The 20,133-nt window shown below is 39.9% G+C and overlaps 1 protein-coding gene across 1 annotated transcript in view; it reads left to right on the top strand.

The window, feature by feature from the left end:
• LOC147017007 (A disintegrin and metalloproteinase with thrombospondin motifs 7-like) overlaps nt 1-20,133 on the top strand; it is a 130,520-nt gene that overhangs the window by 23,759 nt on the left and 86,628 nt on the right. The window contains exon 3 of the mRNA XM_085846343.1: nt 18,639-18,772. The gene's annotated coding sequence lies outside the window, so the exon portion shown is untranslated. The remainder of the gene's footprint in view (nt 1-18,638; nt 18,773-20,133) is intronic.

Raw genomic sequence — 20,133 nt, 5'->3', positions numbered from 1 at the left:
ACGACGGCGACATGCGAGTCAAGAAAGCCGAGTAGCGGCTGTAGTTGTTTCGAGGACCGTGCCGGGTTCACCCAGCAGTGAGCACGCGGTTCGTGCTGTGCAACGCACGAGACCACCACGTGCTCGCTTGCGAGAGTGAAGTCCCGGTCCGGAAACGCCAGCGGTGGATTTGCCGATCCCGCGGACGGACAAAGTTTAGGCAGGTAAATGGATTTGGACCGGACGGGTTCTCCACGCGATCGTGTGTGTTAAGCTCCAACGGGCAAAGCACATGTGTTCGCGTGGGGAACCCCTCGAGACGTGGGGCTTGTGTTTTTTTCTGCGCACGGTGACGTCATGGCTGCACGTGGGGTTGGAATCCGGCAGGAGGGGTATCTCTGCCGGATGGCACCGTCCAAGGAGGGACGAGGAACACGTGCAGCTGCATGACGTCACGGGCAGGTGCAAAGTGCGCGAGCTCTGAGTTGCCGCGCAGGTGCTGGGCATGAAAAAAAAAAAAAAAAAAAGAACAAGCCTCACTTTCGGGTGCAAAGGATTCCTGGGCAAGGGGTGAAAGACCCCCTTACCTGGGCACAGGATGGAAACTAGTTAGGGGGAAGGGTTAGCTTAGCTAGACCGGCTCCATGGGGCAGGGGTAAGTCCTCATGGGGCCCGTGGAATGGATTAGGTAGAGGGATTTAGTGAGATTTAGGTTGGGAAATAAAATGATTTATTTGAGACAGAGACAGACTTGTGGATGTGTAGCGGGAACGTAGCTTAGCTACGTAGTGTTAAAAGGAACGTGCTGTAGTTTAAGGGACGACGTGGGAGCACGAGTTAGTTAGGGGATGTAGTTAGAAGGATGGCAGAGTTCAGTGGTGTGTGTGTTGAAGAGTTGGTGAGTTGTGAGGTGAGTACTTGTTGAGTGAGTGAGGCCAGCGGGTCTGTGTGAGTGGAGCGAATGGGGAATGCATGGTGCGATGAGTGATTGGGGGGAGGAGTGACTCCCGCCCAAGGGACCCCGGGGTCAGAGTAAAGTGAGTTAGCTGGGTTGGCCAAATTGAAAAATGGAGGCCGTTTTGCTGTTGGTGGGAAAGTAGGCTCGACACCCATTTGGAGGGCTGCAGGAGCCCTGTTCACGGGCTTGCGAGCGTGGCTGCGAAAGGTGAGTATCGCTGAGTGGGTACCCCGGGCACCAGGCTAGTCGGCCGCGGTAGGCCATGGGCCCATGGGGGCCGGGATAGAGTAGTGGGCACGGGTGCGCCTGCTTGGTGCGGGGGCCCGGGCGCCATTAGCCGCGTGGGCAGTGTTGTGGGCACGGGTGACCCTCGGAAAGGGGCCCGGGAGGCCGGCCTGCCACGTGTGCGTTTCAGGGGAGGTGACATGGGGGCACTCCCCGGTGTTAGGGAGCTGGTAGGCTCGGAGGCAGTGTAGTGCCCGGGGTGCCATAGCGGGAGATTCGGCAGACGGTCGCGCCTGCCAAAGGGCGCCACGTGTCCCAGCCAGGAGACCGTGTGAGGGCACGGAGAGAAAATTGCGGGGCGAGGCCCGAAATTGTGAGGACACCAACACAGGCGACGGGAATCTGGGTTGTTAGAACCAATAGTTTAAGCGAGAGGCGCTTGTTGAAAGCCCCGGGGTAGTTTAGCAGTTAAATGGTTAGGGTAGATTAGGAGATGTACCCCTCCGCACCATCCATCCCCTCGCTGTCGTTGTGGGCCGCTGGACCCACTTGGTGTTAAGATCGCCGAACTCTGGGGAGGCCATTCTGAGGCTTCGTTGGGCCTCGACACAGGACGCTAGCTCTCCCTTATTCCCCTCCGGGAAGGGAACGTAGGGGTTGGGAGTAGGCTAGGTGACAGAATAGGTTAGCCGAACAAGGACGATAAAGGGGGTTAGGGGACGATTTATAGTGGGGAAGTAAGAATAAAAACAACAAAAAAAATAAGTTGGGGCTAAATTGGTTTTTCACAAATTAAAGGAGTGGGTATGTACAGTGACAGGCAAAGGCGATAGGTGGGAGGGAGACAGGTAGGTAGGTCCGAGCCCGCCTTCCAAGTGGCCAGCACCACCGCACTCCCTCCACCAACCTCCACTGAACGGCAAAGGCTGGCCAACTTCATCGGCTGGCCGTGTTTTGCTTCAAGGCGGAGGCCGGCCAACTTCATCGGCAGCTGTTGTTTTGCTGCAAGGCCTGTGCCATCGGCTGGCCGTGTTTTGCTTCAAGGCCTGTGCCGGCCAGTTCATCTGCCGGCTGTGTTTGCCTGCAGCGGCCTTCTTCTGCGGGCTGTGTTGCCTGCACCTTTGCCATGCCATGCCCACTGCCCACGTTCACCAGCCCCGTTCAATTTTTGCTTTGCCCCCCCCCCTGTTCATTTCAATGTGCGCCAGGATCAAGGCAACAGTTTGCAAGCTGCGAGAACTGCCCTGTTGGCAGCTACAACACGGGCCTGCAGTGGCGGCCCGTGCACCGTGTTTGTGTCCATGCATCCATTCGTTGTGTTCATTGCGTGTGCCACTTGAGCTGGCACGGAGACTGCGTTTGTGCGGCCCATGCACCGTTGTGGTTCACTGCGTTCAGTTCAAAAGGGAAGGCCTTGGACTGCGTGTGAGCAGCCAGCCACGTTCCCTGTCACCTGCATTGTTTGAGCCAGAGACTGCATGTGAGCAGCCTGGCTCCCTGCTAACTGCTTTCTTTTTGCAGAGTTCAATGATCCTGGGCCATGGTTTAGTGTAAAATTTGTAAGTTAAGGTTAAGATGTACTGTAAATATGAGTGCGCCCCCGGCATGTATGTCTTAGCGCCGGCAATTTTATTTAAGTCGTCCGTGTGAGTGAGTTTGTTTAGGTAGTTACGCAGCCCTCAGGTTATTCATTTTGGGGACACGAATACCATGAATGTCGCACTCAGGGATCCGTAGGTAAAATGTACTAGGGGAAAACTACACATGATGGCACACGAAAATTTGACGACTCGGGACGAGTCTGTAAAAAGGGAAGGGGGTAGTGTTGTGGTTACCAGATTCGCAAACCACCATTCAGGTCCCTTAGGTGAGGTATCTCGGTAAGTGCATGTGTAGTTAGGCCCAAACCCGTTGTCTAGTGGGAATACATGTCATTTATACGTGCTGCGACTCTTCAGGATAGCCGTTTTTCTTTTACTATCTTTATTTTGGACCAATCGCCACCATCACAACCACAACAACAACCACCAACCACAACGCCGCTTCACCACAACCGCCATGACCTTTACCGTCACAACTCCCCACCATCGCATCACCGTCATCTCGCGCCACTCATGGGCACCGATGCTGGACTCGTGTAGGGCGCACGTTGAACAGCGTGTACAAAATCACGGATTTTGTGCTTCAAAAACGGATCAAAAACGACACACGCCCACTTTTTGCCGTCCAATCGGTGAGCGAGGGGCGATTTGGCCCCGCCTCCAGAACGATCGATATATGCAAATTTGTGGATCAAAAAGCCTTCACGCCCACTTTTTCTCGGGCCAATGGGGAGCGAGGTGAAAGGTCAAAGGGAGGGGGTCAAAGGCGAAGTTACGGGGGGATAAAAGGACGGTGTTCGTCAGTCAGCAAGGAAGGAGTCGCAAACGAGAACGAAAGAAGTCTGGAGCCCGAAGCCTGCAGTGGCTGGAGAAGCTGAAGAGAGTCGGACGAGGGGGTGCTCGCGTCGGTGCCAGGAGCTGCACGCCCGAGGGAGGCCGGCAGCGCGACCTGGCCGAGGTGGAGACGCACACCAGGGATAATAAGGCTCCTCTATACCCCGAGCATCAGCAACCCCCTCCTGTTTCCCCCCGCGCTGAGATAGTGCGACCAAGGGGGCCCCGTTCCCACCCCCCTGCCTGACACTGTCCGCGAGGCCCGCGGAGAGAGGCGCCATCGCCGCTCCGCGTCTCATCACCAGACGGGTAGGCCCGACCCGGTCTCGGCCTCAGGCCTGCCTCATTCTTGGGGTATTTCTTTTCCTTGGTTTTGGGTATGTGTTGTCGGCGCCGTCTGTGAAGTAGAATTGTATAAGTGTTGCCGTGTGCTCGGTAGTCGGTATTAGCTCTGCACTGTGTTTTCACTTTTATGTTTGCTTTTTGTGTAAATGGAATTGTGTTTTCTTTTTTTTGTGTGCTTTCCGTTCGTCGCGAATAAATGTGCTTTATTGTTGAACTGTTCTCCCGCTTCGCTTCGTCTTTTCCCCCATTGAACCCTCATCTTGCTTCACGTAAAGGGTTGGTAGTGGGCTGAATACGCCCGATAATTAATCGAACCGTCGAGGTCGACGATAACACCGCTCGGTTATTCTGATAGTACGGAACGGGTCGCTTAAGTGGCCCGTGTCCGAAGTCGACCTGCGGCGAGGTGCGATCGCCCGGTCTACCCTCCGCGTGGGTACTTAGGTAGTTCGAATTTGGCGAGCAACCCTATCCCACGCGGGAGCTGATTGGCTCGATCGCGGTGAGACCGAAAGGTCCACCCGTGACTGGTTCCCGGCGTTAGTCCGAGAGGGTCACGACTGGATTGTCCGTCCGGTGGGCGACGTGCCGCGATTCGAGTTACGTGGCCGTTCGCACGCCGGCGGGCGCGGAATCCGCAACAATATATATATATATATATATATATATATATATATATATATATATATATATATATATATATATATATATATATATATATATATATTATCATTCATATCCTCATATACAGTACATCACTTGCCTTAATTTCTCATATAAAACTATCTGTATCCATATATAACAATGACACATTATCCTTGTACTTTGATTTTAAATTATTATTGTAATAGTCATACATTAATGACTTTGACAAGTCAAGAATTGATGTTCCTATATAAATAGATTTATCCATTTCAATACTGTCTTTTTTCAAATGAATCGCACAAAAGTTATCTGAAAACACCTCCGCTCATTCAAAACTTGGTCCATTAATTTACTTTGAAGCCTGTTTTCAAGATGTAGCAATTCTTATGTTTTGTCAATTCCTAACATTTTTCAGTCTTTCCAAATGTGGCATTATTCATTAATTTATAAAAGTCCTTCTCAAAATCTGTTTTTGCTTCTGTTCTCCTTTTTGTATTAAAATCGATATACTTCGTTAACTCATGACTTAATTTAAATTTCAAAATCCGATGAATTTTCCTCACTCTCAACCCAGCAGATACATATTGTTTCAAGTTCCTTTGATGCAAAACAGAACTTTCTTTGTCATTTAATGTAGTAAGTAGTTTTTCTGGAGATTTACCTTTTATATTGAATGACTGTTGGTAATCACTGAACCATTCTTTTCTTAGACTTTCTTTATCAGAGGCAAAAGTTAGGTCTTTATGTTTGTGATGAAGTTCTTCTGGATATTTTAAATCAACCTCAAAATAATATCCAACTTCAGCTTCATCCAATTATTTTTGAGAGGAGATAACAATGTCTTGTAAAACTTTTTCATAATGTTTTTCTTTAACCCATTTAAGTTTTCCATAAGGTAAAGATTGAGACATAGCCCACCCATACAAATTATTAGCATCATAATACATCAGGTAAGAGTTGTCCTCATTCTTATTATAATCAGGAAGATATTTGTTATTTGATTTAGCATATCTCTTGGAACATCCTTGAGATATTCCTCCTCTTTTAGCCTTCTCTATCATTAGAAGCATATCTATAATCACTGATTAATTCTAAATTTTGTTTTGTCATTTTTAACATAGCACTCCAAGCCAAACCGGGGGCCGTGTAATCGTGAGCAGGGTCGAATCCATAAGAATTTTTATTATGACAGACTGTTCTTAAAGTTTCAAACATATCAGCCAGTAACAATACATCAGTTTTAAGATACAAATCATGATATTCTCCAAGATTCTTTCTATTAAACTTCTCCCAAACCTTTTTAGCTTGTGTATAATCTCTATCGGTTATATGAGTTTTATTCAACTTGCCATAGAAACTTTCCCTTGAAGGAAGTTGTGTTTCTTTAAACTTCTCAAATGAATCCACGTAGTCATATGGATATATTCCCTTTTGTGATCAGAGATAAATCTCTTCTTGATTTGAGAAATGTGATTTAAGATTGGGTAAGTTTTTAATATTTGATGCTTAGTTAGATAATGGACTTGCCATAAACTTGTATGTGTCAAGAAATCTGATATGGGTTATGGGGGATGTATGAATTGTTTTTGTGAATGAGATGTATTTTTGATCTGTGTTAGGAATGGCAGAAATATCTCCAGATGTCCTTGAAAGTTCTTTTATAAATATATGTGTGTCATAGTGAGCGTTGTTGTGAAGAAAAACAGGAATAAAGTTTGGGGGGCTTGTAATTAAGATTACAACGGGAATGAGCTGGACCTCTATATTTACCAGTAAGATGACAATGATCCCGAACCTTGACCTCTCCCTCAATTTTCTCCTCACAAATATGACAGATACTGTTCTTTCTAAATTCCTTTTTCTCTCCCTTTGTTAAGGACATTGGTTTATCAGTTTTAACAATTATTTCTCTTAGTCTGAAACAGTCTTTTTCCAATCGTCTTACAAATTCCTCTGAGGCAAAAAAATCTTCTCTTCTATAAAGCTCCAACTTGTTGTATTCATCACCAACAGATGATTTACATTCATTTATTTGGATTTGGAGAAACAGTATTTATCTTTTCAAGAAAATTTCAAAATCAGCATTTATCACAAACGGATGTTTTATAGATTTGTTAAAATCTTTGAATGATATGTTTGAACCTGCTTTTGGTAAATTGATTATGGTTCATTTATGATTACTACAATATTTCAAATGTTGATTTAATCATTCTTTTGTATGAAAAGAGTTGAGACATCTCTTACAAGGATACGGTTTACATTTTCTCTTGTACAGTTGTGATTTGGTTAATCTTGATAAATTTTTGATGAAAGCATAATGTGATTTTTCTTTTGAAATAAGGTCGAGAACGTCAATGTGTGTTTCATCATTTTTATTGTTGTTTGAAATTTTTAATATCTGAACTTTGTTTATATCTGTTAATCCATATACATTAACAGATAGATTATTCATGTTCCCAAATTTAGGAATATCTCTCAATGACATTGGAAACTTTAAATCTTTAACATTTAATGTATTCTCGTATTTCTTATAATGTTAAACCCTTTCAGGATTCCATTGTGGAGGATGGAAGTGAGCAAGAACAGATCATAGAAAACATTTATTATCTTTGTTTTGAATATTAACAACCGCTTTCTGAAGTTTTATCTCTTTTGGTAAATCAATATGAGGGGAAGCTTAAAGAGGATCTGATTTTAAGATGTGTATATCTAAAAAGATTATTTTTGTAATAGCAAATCCACTACCTACTACATTGTTATTAACATCTTGTTCTTTTCTCTGGGGTTCATTGTAAACATCACTTCTTACAAAATCTTGAAATGATGAGATAAAGTGAGGGTTTGTCCTCATATAGGGAGTAGTTTCATCACTTTCTCTTACCATATTCAATTTTACTCCCATATAAAACTTAAAAGTTTTCATTTCACTTAATGTGTTTTTAATTATCATTTCAATACTTTGTTTAACCACATCAACAGCTTCAATGAGTGAAGATGGTCCAGGGTCTTGAAAGCGAAACAGTCTTATTTTTATATGTCCTTTAAATGCCCCATCAGTGTTTCAATGGAGAATTTAGTGGCACCTTCCCTTTCTTCATTGTTCTTGTGTTTGCATGATTGAAGGTGTTTATTATTAAAAAAAACATCTACTTTAATGATGAAGAAAAGGAAAATTTCTCTATTGCTCTATACAATTTATTAAATGATATTTTCTAAGAAATAAATGGATGCGAAAGAAAGAGTAAGAAGATTTAAGGAACATCAAGAGTTGGTTTCAAAAGTTGTAAAACAACAGGAAGACAAAAAGAAGAAACACAGACAGAAACTAACCGGTGAAGAAGCATTTCAAAGAAAACAAGAGAAATTTCTTAAACCACTTTTAAAAACTTCCCAAGAAAAAATTATAGATATTTTCGTAATTCCCAAAATAGAATATACTCCAAAAAAATTTCAAATGTTAAAAGATTTCAGTCAAATGATGAGGAAGAATAGGACTATAAAGGAGAATTAGAATATGATGATGAAGGATTATTTCAACAACTGGAAGAGATTTATCACCCCCCTGATTATATTCTGTGTCAGAGTGGCAACCCATCCAGGATTGTGCCCAATAGCCAACGAGACTGCTTCGGCAGCACCGACGCTCTGCACAGAGTAAGGTCCCAATGGATGGATGGATTATATTGTGAATGCTCTTCAAAACAATGAATATTCAGCGGATTCATAAACCATAGCAGGACTCATTCCAACAGAACAACCAGCATTATTTCATCGTGTTCTAGAAAAGGTATTGATATGAATGATGAATTAAGGTTCTTGAGTTCTGCTCAACCCCCTGTTAAATTAACCCCCAGATTAATGTTTCTTCTCACAAAAGATAGAAGACGAGGTTCAACTGTGAGGGATGAATCAAAGTATTTTGATAAACCATTTAATATGAAAAATTATGATGATAGAGTATATGTTGACCTGCTGGACTCTGCTAATTATAGGGTTAGTCTATCTAGTAAAAGTAGGAAGAATGAGAAGGAGAAACACGTTTTTCAGGCTTTAAGTATCCTTGGTTCAGGTGTTTGTTTTCTTCCAAATGACCCATCACAATTAGTTAATGGACTGTTATTGCTGTTAGGTAGAAAGAAGGATGGAAATAACAATTTTTTTAATGAAACATCAGCCATTTTCGACCAGTTGATGAACATGAAAATAATTAATAAATGTCAATACAAAGACATTTTATCCCATATTTAATAAGATGAGAAGCACAATCCTGAGTTTTAATTTCACAACAAGCGACCACACATCTTCATTCCCATACCCACTACAACTTGACAAAACAAAAGAATATGAGGCGTCTTTATTGTCCATGGAAACTGCTAATACCTTATTTAATATCACCAAGAAAAATGACAAGTTTAGTTATAATACGGGAAGTGGATACAATATGATATCAGTTTCACCCGGAGCAGATGATATTTCTCAAATATCTTCCGAAATTGCTCGTCTTTTGAAAGAACAGGGTGATGAACCAAAAAATATTGTTATAGATATTCAAAAACATACTTCAAAATCAACGATTAAACTTAAAAATAACTCCAACGTTGATTTCGCAATTGATAATTCATTTAGAGAGTTATTGGGTTTCTCCTCAAAAAAAATTGAAACTAATGGGACGCTTTACCATGATAATGTCATTCAAATATCCTCAGTCATAAATTCGGTTTTTATTCACCGTGATTTGATTGATGGCGCTTATAATGCTGGAATAAGAACAAATGCAATATTTTCATTCAGTGCATACTAAACCCCAATTGGTTATAAATTCAATATGGAACCCAAAAAATCTGGTTTATCTCCCTGTGTCAGGAAAAACCATATACAGAGTAACTTTTAGGATAACCGACCAAGATAATCGTGTGATTTCTTTTAATGGAGAAATTATATCCATCAGAATTCACCTCCGTGTTGTTTCCCAAGAAATAAATACGATGGTTATTGTGAGGAAACACGAGTTTGGAAAATATAAAATAATTACAGGGGATGGGATGTTCCTTTCCCCATACTACAAGGGTGAAGGTATGTATCTTGCCAGAGGATACTATAAACCTAAGAGACAAAGGCGTGTCGGACATCAATTTAGAAAAAAAGGAGATGGGATAATTGATACTCTAATGGGTTTTGGTTCAACTATTCTGAAACATAAAGACCTAATTGGTTCAAATGCTTCTGCTGATGGAAATGTAGTGGGTGCTATAAAGAGTACAAAAGATGCCCGAAAGGAATCTCATAAATTACAAGCAATAATAGAAATTAAGAAAAACAGAACTCAGTTGTCCACCCAAGAACGACAGAAAATAATTCAAATAATTGGGTCAGGGTTTTAAAAGTTTTAACATCTTTTTTCCTAAATAAATACAAGTATGGAAGCAATTGATAGTATCTATGATTTGGATGATACCATTGTCATCTCAAACTCTACTAAAAACGAGTCTACTTCAAGGTAAATGCAATAACTGGAACAGACTGGAATGTAAATGGAACAAAAAGTTTTGAAATAAATAATCAACAAACTCATTTGAATCTAGCCAAAAGTTTTTTGTTGTGTAAATTTACATTGACTGAGGCTGCGACTAAGGCAAATGCTACACTCGTAAATGATTTCTTCTGGAAAATGCTTGATAGTGTTCGTTTGTACATTGGAACACAAGAAGTTGAAGTAGTTGATTATGTCTCTGCAACATCTGAAATGATGAAATTTACACCATATTCCTTTCGTGATAGAATGGGAAAGGGGGCTGTTGAGAGTTTTATTCCTGATATGTCAACGGGAACAAATAGAGACCGTTGATATAGTCAATGGAAAGGAATGTATCATGATGATACAAAAGCAGGTAATAGTTTTACTGTGGCAGTTCCTCTTAAAGGTATATTTGGATTTTGTGATCATGATAAAGTTCTGTATTCTCTTAAAATTAGATTTCAACAACAAAGGAATGATAATGAAAATAGATTGCTTTTTGGTGTTGCTAGTGCTTTTGTTGATCAGAATAAATTTGTTATAGATGAAATTAGTTGGTATATTAGTGAATATACTCCTAATCTTAAAACAAGCCTGGTGTTGGCGCAGTGGTTAGGGCAGCGGCTTGGGATCCAAAAGGTCCTGAGTTCAAGCCCCGTTGGGCCACTGAATTAATACACCAGGGGGTTGACTCAGTCTGTCATCCTTCCGAGGTCGGCGAAGTGAGTACCAGTGTACTGGGCCGGTGTATACACCGGTTAAAATAGGTGTATCATATCCCTGTGTCATAAGTGGCGACCAGGGTTGCGTCAGGAAGGGCATCCGGCATAAAAACATGTGCCAAATCACTATGCGGATCATACGGATGATCCGCTGTGGCGACCCCTAACGGGAGCCTCCGAAAGAAGAAGAAGAGATACTCCTAATCTTAAAACAGAAGAGATGTTGAATCGAAGACTTAACTCAAAGAAGCCACTCAATGTATCATACCTTAAAGGAAGATGCCAACACGTTAAACTGAATCAAACCACTTACACGTTGAATTTTGGTGTTCTCGAAGGAAAGCCACGATATCTGTGGCTCATTTTTTTTAAAAAACCAGATGGTGATACTGCTACTGATAAGAATATTGCATTGAGTGACAATGCAAAGGTGAAACAACTTCGCGTTTCTCGAGATCAAACATTTTATCCACAAGATAGATTGGAAATTAATTGGGGAAAAAATTATTATGCTGAAGCATACATGTCTTACTAAAAGATGTGTGAAAGTAATGGAAATGAAGAACCTATTTGGATATGACATCATTTAAACGTCTGTATACAATCTCTGTGATTGAACAGAGTGCTCATAAGGAAACTATAAAGTCTAATCGAGTGGATACTTCCCTACACATTGAAAGAGGAGAGAGTGAAGAAGTTGATACATATTTTTTGCTTTTGTAAGAAACAGAATTACAGATTAACACAGATAATGGTGCTATGATTAGTCTCACGTAATTTTTGGATAAATAAATGAGTAGTAAAGTGCCAACTGTGTATATGATAATAAAATCAATCTTCAAAATCAAAAGCCTTGTGTGATTAATGTAAATACAATTCAGAGAAAAGGAGCAGTAAGAATTGATGTTTTGCTCCCAAGAGAACAGGTGAAAATCTTATAGAGCGTTACCCTAACCAGTAAGATTTTTAAAAGATCGAAGGTATTACAGAAAAAAAAAAATCTCAACGCAGCGAGGAGGAAAACAAAGAATTGGCAAGTCTATTAGAAATATTTGCATCAATGCTATTAATATCGGGTTCAGGGAGAAGATATAAACGACAAAGTGGAGATAAAGAAGAGAAAGAAGGAAAAGATTATTTTATTGATGATGTTGGTGAGATTAGCTTCAATTAAAGTTTTACATTTTTTTCTTAAATAAATGGATGAGAGAGTGAAGATATTTCTGAGGATTCTTTATGTTTTAAGAATTAAGATTAAAATGTGCATGTTGTAAACGAAAAAGGGTTTTGCACTCTTTAGGAATTCTTCTCAGAAATAAATGAGTTATTGTCTCAAATGTTAAAAGAAAACGAATACTAAAAATATCTCATTTTCAAAGTAAAAATAACAGGGTTATACAAAAAGGCATATGTTTGGTGTGTGGCTCTAAAAAGAGTAAATTTCTCTCCAAACACAAACGTGGGGGAGATATAAAAAAGTTATCAGGAAGTAAATTTACAACTATACTCCTGGCTCTGGGGGGAGGGTGGGGGCTTTGTGTGCATGACTCTTATAGAGCGTTACCCGAATTTTTTTGTTCTATATGCCAAGACCTTCAAAAAAAGTTTGGGTAACACCTCCAGATCAAGTACGTTTTCTCTGTAGGGTTTTCTCTTTTAAAACATAACGAATCCTCAGAAATGTCTTCACTCTCTCCTCCATTTATTTAAGAAAAAAATGTACAACTTTAATTGAAGATAATCACACCAACATCATCAATAAAATAATCTTTTCCTTCTCTTCTTTATCTCCAATTTCTCGTTTATATCTTGGATTCGCAGTTGGCTACCAGCAAACCCTAATTGAACCAAAATGCCCGTATTGTGTTTAGATGGAATAAATCATTATTCAGCATGCATAAATTATTAATTTTGATTTACTTCAATTACTTATGAATTGCTTAACACATTTTAGCATGATTTATTCTCTTAAAACTTGGTTCACAGTAGAAAATGACTGTATTTTACGTAATTTTAGTCAAAAATAGCTTTCAACTTGAAAGTAGCTCTTTGGTTTACAATGAGCTCTGTGGTCATCACACAAAGCCCTATTGTGAGAATATGAAAAGTGAATTGCTCAGAGAACTTAATAATGAAACCTTTGGCCAAATTTTATAGCTCTACTTACAATATTAAGTCATTCAGAGACCATCAAACTTTGAGCTACTTTCAAGTTGAAAGCTATTTTTGACTATTTTTGACTAAAATTATGTAAAATATGGTCATTTTTACTGTGAATCAAGTTTTAAGAGAATAAATCATCCTAAAATGTGTTAAGTAATGTATAAGTAATTGAAGTAAATCAAAATTAATAATTTATGGATGTTTACTAATGATTTATTCCATTTAAACCCAATATGGGCATTTTGGTTCAATTACAGTTTGCTGGTAGCCAACTGCGAATCCAAGATGGACCCCACAGAGAAAATGTACTTGATCTGGAGGTGTTACCCAAACTTTTTTTGAGGGGTCTTGGCATATAGAACAAAACAAAAAAATAGGGTGACGCTCTAAAAGAGTCTTGTAAAAAGCACCCCCCCCCACCCCAGAGCCTATACTACTACTGGAATACCAGGGGAATTACATCTACCAGGGTATTCTTTCTGTTGTCCAGGAACAAACTAGAATAAAAGATTAGATGAGGCTGACAATCCTAAACCGTAGAGCAAACCTTTCAATAGGGTTGATGAAGTGTGCATGAGGGACAATATTGATTCTGGAAATATCACAATGTTGGAAGAAAAACATGAAGCTGAGAGAGAAATGTTGTATAATTTGTCTCTGATACAATATCCACCCTCAAGAGAAAAAGTTGATAGGTTCATCGTGAAGAAGATGATCAGTGCTAAATTGAAACTTTGGCTTGGAAATTCAAAAAACTTACAGGCTCTAATGATGTCATTAAGATTGAAGAGCAATTAGCTGGTGAATTACATAAACCAATAATCACAAAGTTTCAGAGAAGGAAGGTTTATTCCAAGGAAGTTGATTCTATCTGGTCCGCTGATTTAATTGAACTCAATTATGATAAGGGGTACAAGTATGCTTTAACCGTTATTGATTTGAGGAGTCGATATGCGTGGGTTGTCCCTTTGAAAATCAAACCCGAGAATACCCTCTTGTTAGCCTTCCAACAGCTATTTAATAAAAGTAAGCGAAAACCTCAAAAAATGTGGCACTAATGAGCGTACAGAGTTCCACAACAAAACATTTATGAAATTCTTAAAAATAACAACATTGTATTATACAGCACCTTTAATGAAGGAAAAGCGGTTGTCATTGAGCGATTCAATCGCACTCTAAAAGAGAGACTATATAAAAAAAATCACTCAACTCGGTTCTCAACAATGGTTATCTTTAATTCAGGTTATTGTAGATCAGTATAATGATACTGATCAATATTAATTTAGTACAAAAAATTCGTTGAGGGCTATGTGTGATGACCACAACTATACTCAAATAAAAAATTAGTGAAGAATAATATCATAATATTATGATATTAATATGATTATATTATGATTTGCTTGTATTGGAGGGGGGTGATGGGTCATTGGGGGAGCGCACCTACCCCTCCCCCTCCCTCCTTTGCACTTCCTTTATTCTTTTTTATAATTAAGAATTAAATAATTGACAGCAAAGCAAATATAATTAATCAAGATATGAAAATATTAAACATTTTTCTTTGGGTAACAAATACTAAACACCTCAACAAATATTAAACCATCAGAAACATTTACAAAATTAGAATATGAAAAAGAGATTAATGTCAGAAAGCCTAAGTTCAAAGTTGGTGATATATTAAGAATATACAGGTGGAAATCTCATTTTGAAAAAGGTTACACTAAGCGATGGAGAAATGAACCTTTTAAATCATTGATGTAACAGATACAGTTCCTTGGACTTATAAGGTATATGATTTGGAAAGGGAAGAGATTTTAGGTTCATTTTATTCACAGGAATTACAAAAGACAAAGAAAAATAGAATTTTTTGACTCCGCCCCTTTTAACTCCGCCTCTTTTTGACTCCGCCCACACAAGCCCCACCCACACAGGCCCCACCCATGCAAACCCCACCCACAAAAGCCCCACTCGCAAAAGCGCCACTCACAAAAGCCACATCCACACAAGCGCCACTCACAAAAGCCACATCCACACAAGCCCCACTCACAAAAGCCACATCCACACAAGCCCCACCCACATAAGCTCCACACATGCAAACACCACCCACATAAGCCACATAATTAGTGATTAGTTAATTAATTCCCCACACACATGTTTATTTAATTAAAAAAACATTTGCTTCACCCACACACACCACATCCACACAAGCCCCACCCATTCACAGAAGCCACACCCACCCACCAAAGCTCCATCCACCCACACAAGCCCCACCCACACAAGCCCCACCCCCCTGTGTACCCCCACCTTTGACCCACCACCCCCCTCATCCCATCCCCCACCCTTCCCCACACACACACGGGGAGGGGAGGGGGGTGGGATGAGGGGGGTGAGTGGTCTTTGGGGGGAGTGCACCTACCCCCCCTCCTTTGCACTTCCTTTATTATTTTTTTATAATTAAGAATTAAATAATTGAAACCAAAGCAAATATAATTAATCAATATTGAAAATATTCAACATTTTTCTTTGGGTAAATATTCAGTTGCGAGAATGGATGATCTTTCCCAGCAGTCTGCTTCAGATGTCTTGTGATTTTGAAACTCGATCAACATATTCTGTTCAAAACAAAGAGTGAAGAACAATTCGGGTATATGAAGATGATTATATTATGATATTAATAAAATAATAAATTAAACATTTACCTCCAAAGATCGAGTTTTGTGTCCATTGCATCCAGAGGAGCATTTAAACTGGAATAAGTTGAAAATGAGTCATCACCCCATGGAATTTCAACATCTTCCCATTCAAGGTTGCGAAATTCACCCATGAATGATTCAGTTTTAATGCTGAAAATAAAAATCAAGTAGTCAAAAAATTACCACCAAGTTCTGGTATTGCTTTTAAATTAATTATCACCATGCCAAATAAAAGGTTGTGTATAAGGAGAACAGAAAGAGACAGATGGAGACAGAGACAGACAGACAGAGACAGAAAGAGAGACAGAAAGACAGACAGAGAGACAGAAAGACAGAGACAGAGACACACACATACACACTCACACAAACACAAATGCACACACATACACATATACACACACATATACACACATACACATATACACACACACAAACACAAATGCACACACATACACATATACATATACGCACGCACGCACGCACGCACGCACGCACGCACGCACGCACGCACGCACGCACGCACGCACGCACGCACGCACGCACGCACGCACACACACGCACACACGCACACACGCACACACGCACACACGCACACATACATACACAAATACACACATGCACACACATACACATATACACATAAACATATACACATATACTGTATACACACACACACACACAGACTCACACACACACACACACACACACACACACACACACACACATACACACGCACACATACACACATGCACACATACATACACAAATACACACATGCACACACATACACATATACACATAAACATATACACATATACAGTATACACACACACACACACACACACGAAGACAGAGACAGTGATCATTCCTCACCTTGAACTCGGGATCAAAGGATGTGAAAGAATTTCTTTCCAGCCAACAATAATATCATTCACTTCTTTTCGAAACGAATAAATGTCTTCAAGAAAGTCGTTCATTTTTATCCATTCCTCATGATATTCAAATAACTCATTTTCAACATCAGTTATTAACGATGTTCTTATTGGGGACAAGCTGTTGGGAAAAAGATATACAATAATTACACTGGTTTACAAAAATAATAAAAATTCTGAGGCAAGCATGTGAATAGGTGTTTCTGACTCATTTTGATATGCTGAATTCAAATTTCTAAACAGTTTTACTCTATCACCTCTAGTTTTTTTGCTTTCACATTTCCCATTTTTTATTATAATGCATATATTTATAATATAATGTGTATATTTTTGGATATATTTTTTATTTTTATATATTTAGATTAAATTTTTTTTTTTAGATATTTAGATTTTTGGGGTCTTGGGCTATATGTATACATGTACGTACATGTATACATGTATATCTCAAAAACTAGAGGTGAGGAGTGAAAATGGATTTCATATCTGAAATCAGCACCCCAAAATTAGGTTAGAACACTTATTTTCATGCGTGCCTAAATTTCTTTGTAAACCAGTGTTATTGGTTGTATAGTGATTTAATTCTGTTTTAAACAACAAATAATGAATTGGGTTGAGATCCCACCTGTCATCTTGTGAAAATGATTGATCTGCAAGGTTGTAGTAAGAATCTGAACGCTCCATTTTCATAATAAAACACAAACGGCACATAAGTTGCTTATTTAAACCAACTTGATGACGTAATGGGAGATTTCACAACAATGTTTTTTCCAGGTTGTGTTCCCACATCGGAAATGACTTCAGAATTTTTTTGGCTTGGTTTGGGCGAGGCAGCTTGGCTGACTTCAAAACTGACTCGTTTTCACACAAATATGAAGCATCTTGCTTTGAATGGTTTTTGATAAAACCCACGTTTAAAAGCTGTTTTTAACTAAACTTTGTTCAGTTAGTGTTCTGATGATTTAAAATATAACCATGAGAGACAAGGACACAAAATACTTCCTCGTTTTCACGGCATGACTCTGTTCTAAAAACACTTCCCCATTTTACAATACTCACCCGAACAGCCCTTTCTTTCATGCCCGAAGAGATAAAGTGAATCTTCTTCTTCTTCTTCTTTCGGCTAGCTCCCGTTAGGGGTCGCCACAGCAGATCAACCGTCTCCATTTCGCTCTGTTGAAGATATAAAGGTAATATAATAGAAAAATTAAGTTATTCCCCAAAGTAGAACATGGACAAATATTCATTGGTTCGCTCTTTGAATGGAATGAAAATATGAAAGGAAAGAAGTGCTTTAATCAGTAAGTCTCAATTTTACATTTGCTTGTATGGGAGGGGGAGAAAAATCAGTCTCCAATTTTACATTTGCTTGTATGGGAGGGAAGGGGATAGGTGGGGAGAAAATCAGTCTCCTATTTTGGGGCTTGAGTCAGTCTCAATTTTACATTTGCTTGTATGGGAGGGGGAGGAAATCAGTCTCCTATTTTAGGCTTTTGGGGCTTGAGTCAGTCTCAATTTTACATTTGCTTGTATGGGAGGGGGAGGAAATCAGTCTAGAATTTTGCATTTGCTTGTATGGGAGGGGGAGGAAATCTGTCTCCTATTTTACATTTGCTTGTATTGGAGGGAAGGGAATCGGTCTCAATTTTACATTTGCTTGTATGGGAGGGGGAGGAAATCAGTCCCCTATTTTACATTTGTTTGTCTGGGAGGGGGAGGAAATCAGTCTCCTATTTTAGGCTTTTGGGGCTTAAGTCAGCCTCAATTTTACATTTGCTTGTATGGGAGGGAAGGGAATCAGTCTCAATTTTACATTTGCTTGTATGGGAGGGGGAGGAAATCAGTCTCCTATTTTACATTTGCTTGTATGGGAGGGGGAGGAAATCAGTCTCCTATTTTGGGCTTTTGGGGCTTAAGTTAGAAAGTTTTTACCTTTTTCCCCATTCATTTGAATGGCTACCTCAGAAGCCCCATTTATCCTCTACTGACAATTCATGGTAATCATTTGAAATCATTGCCTTTCATCTCCCAGCTCATCCTTGTCAGCTCCATTGTCGGCCCAAGGGTGAATCCTTTTCAGAAAGGATGCTGAATGCCGTTACAGATGGCACGCCATGTTACGAAGGTTCAGGCGGTCATTTCATCTGCATCAATGGCATCTGTAAGGTTCGTACAGTGTCTAACACTCTGCACTAATTCCCGGCAGACATTACTTCCCTGGTATAAGGATTCCTGGTTATCTGAGATGAATGTCCATTCATTTTTGAATTCTGATAATTCACAAGTTCTGCTTACATTTTAAATTAGGATCATCATTTGAAGTGGAATTTTAATGGAGTCCTAATACATCTCTGGTATTTGTATTGGGCTGCATTATGTGAGGCACTCCCTGTTAGACATTTTGAATTTGGCAATCCCTTCCTGATATTTCTCAAGAGAACTGATAATATTCTCATGAGATTTCATGTGACATCATTGGGGAGATTTTCGTAAGAAATATAATCAAACAGGTGGCCATTTTGCCCAGTTAATATATAATGCAACACCATGTGTATGCCATAAATAAACAAAGATACATACGGGCGGATCCAGGATTTTAGGAGGGGTCGGGGGATGCATCAAGTGTGTGTGTGTGTGTGTGTGTGTGTGTGTGTGTGTGTGTGTGTGTGTGTGTGTGTGTGTGTGTGTGTGTGTGTGTGTGTGTGTGTGTGTGTGTGTGTGTGTGTGTGTGCGTGCGTGCGCGCGCGCGTGTTCAGACCGGGGCCAAATTTAGAGTTAGAGTTAGGCGTGTGTGGAATCGCTGATCATGCGATGATCACCCCTTCAAAGTTAGTCACCGTTCAAAGTTAGTTGCCAATCGCGGAAGTGTTTATATAATGTGAAATCAAAACCTCATGACAAATGTTTAAATAACAAGGAAACTTTGACATGTCGGCGAGGGCATGCATAAGAGTATGCTTAAGGCCTTGAAGCAAGCAATCGGCAAAAATGGAATAGTTGGAACTGTGGGTGTACTCTCATATACTTCCTGGCAGTTTACGTTAACTTTAGAATTACTTTAATTTACAATTGTGGTTTATGTACTCCAGTAAGGCTTGCCAGTAACTGAAGTGATTACAGATCTAATTACAGTAGTCTGCAGAGAATAACTCCTCTATACTAGAGTTAATACTATAGTTGGTTACAGTTCTAATTACAGTAGTCTCCAGAGAATTAAGATAGTAAACTGACGTATAGGAATTGCATGGCTTATAATTGGTGGTTTTACCAGTTTACATGGGATGGTGAATATGGATGTGAAAAGTGCTTGAATTAGCTGAAGAGGAGGCAGAAGAGGAAAGCTATAGGGCAGTTCACTGATGTGCATTAAAAAATCTTTGAGAATAGATGCTGCATTATGTGAGCATCTATTGAATCATCCTTCTCCGGAGGAAGGATATCGTCATCCTTCCTCTGGAGAAGGATGACGATATCAAATTTGTCCAGAGCTACAGACTCTTGAAGGAATAATTTAGTTGGCTGCTGAA

This window comes from Eptatretus burgeri, chromosome 11 (assembly GCF_056783735.1).
Source record: "Eptatretus burgeri isolate ZD-2024b chromosome 11, Ebu_testis_v1, whole genome shotgun sequence".
Classification (NCBI taxonomy): domain Eukaryota; kingdom Metazoa; phylum Chordata; class Myxini; order Myxiniformes; family Myxinidae; genus Eptatretus; species Eptatretus burgeri.
Note: the sequence above shows the minus strand (reverse complement) of the source record. Positions and strands in the feature narration are given on the sequence as shown.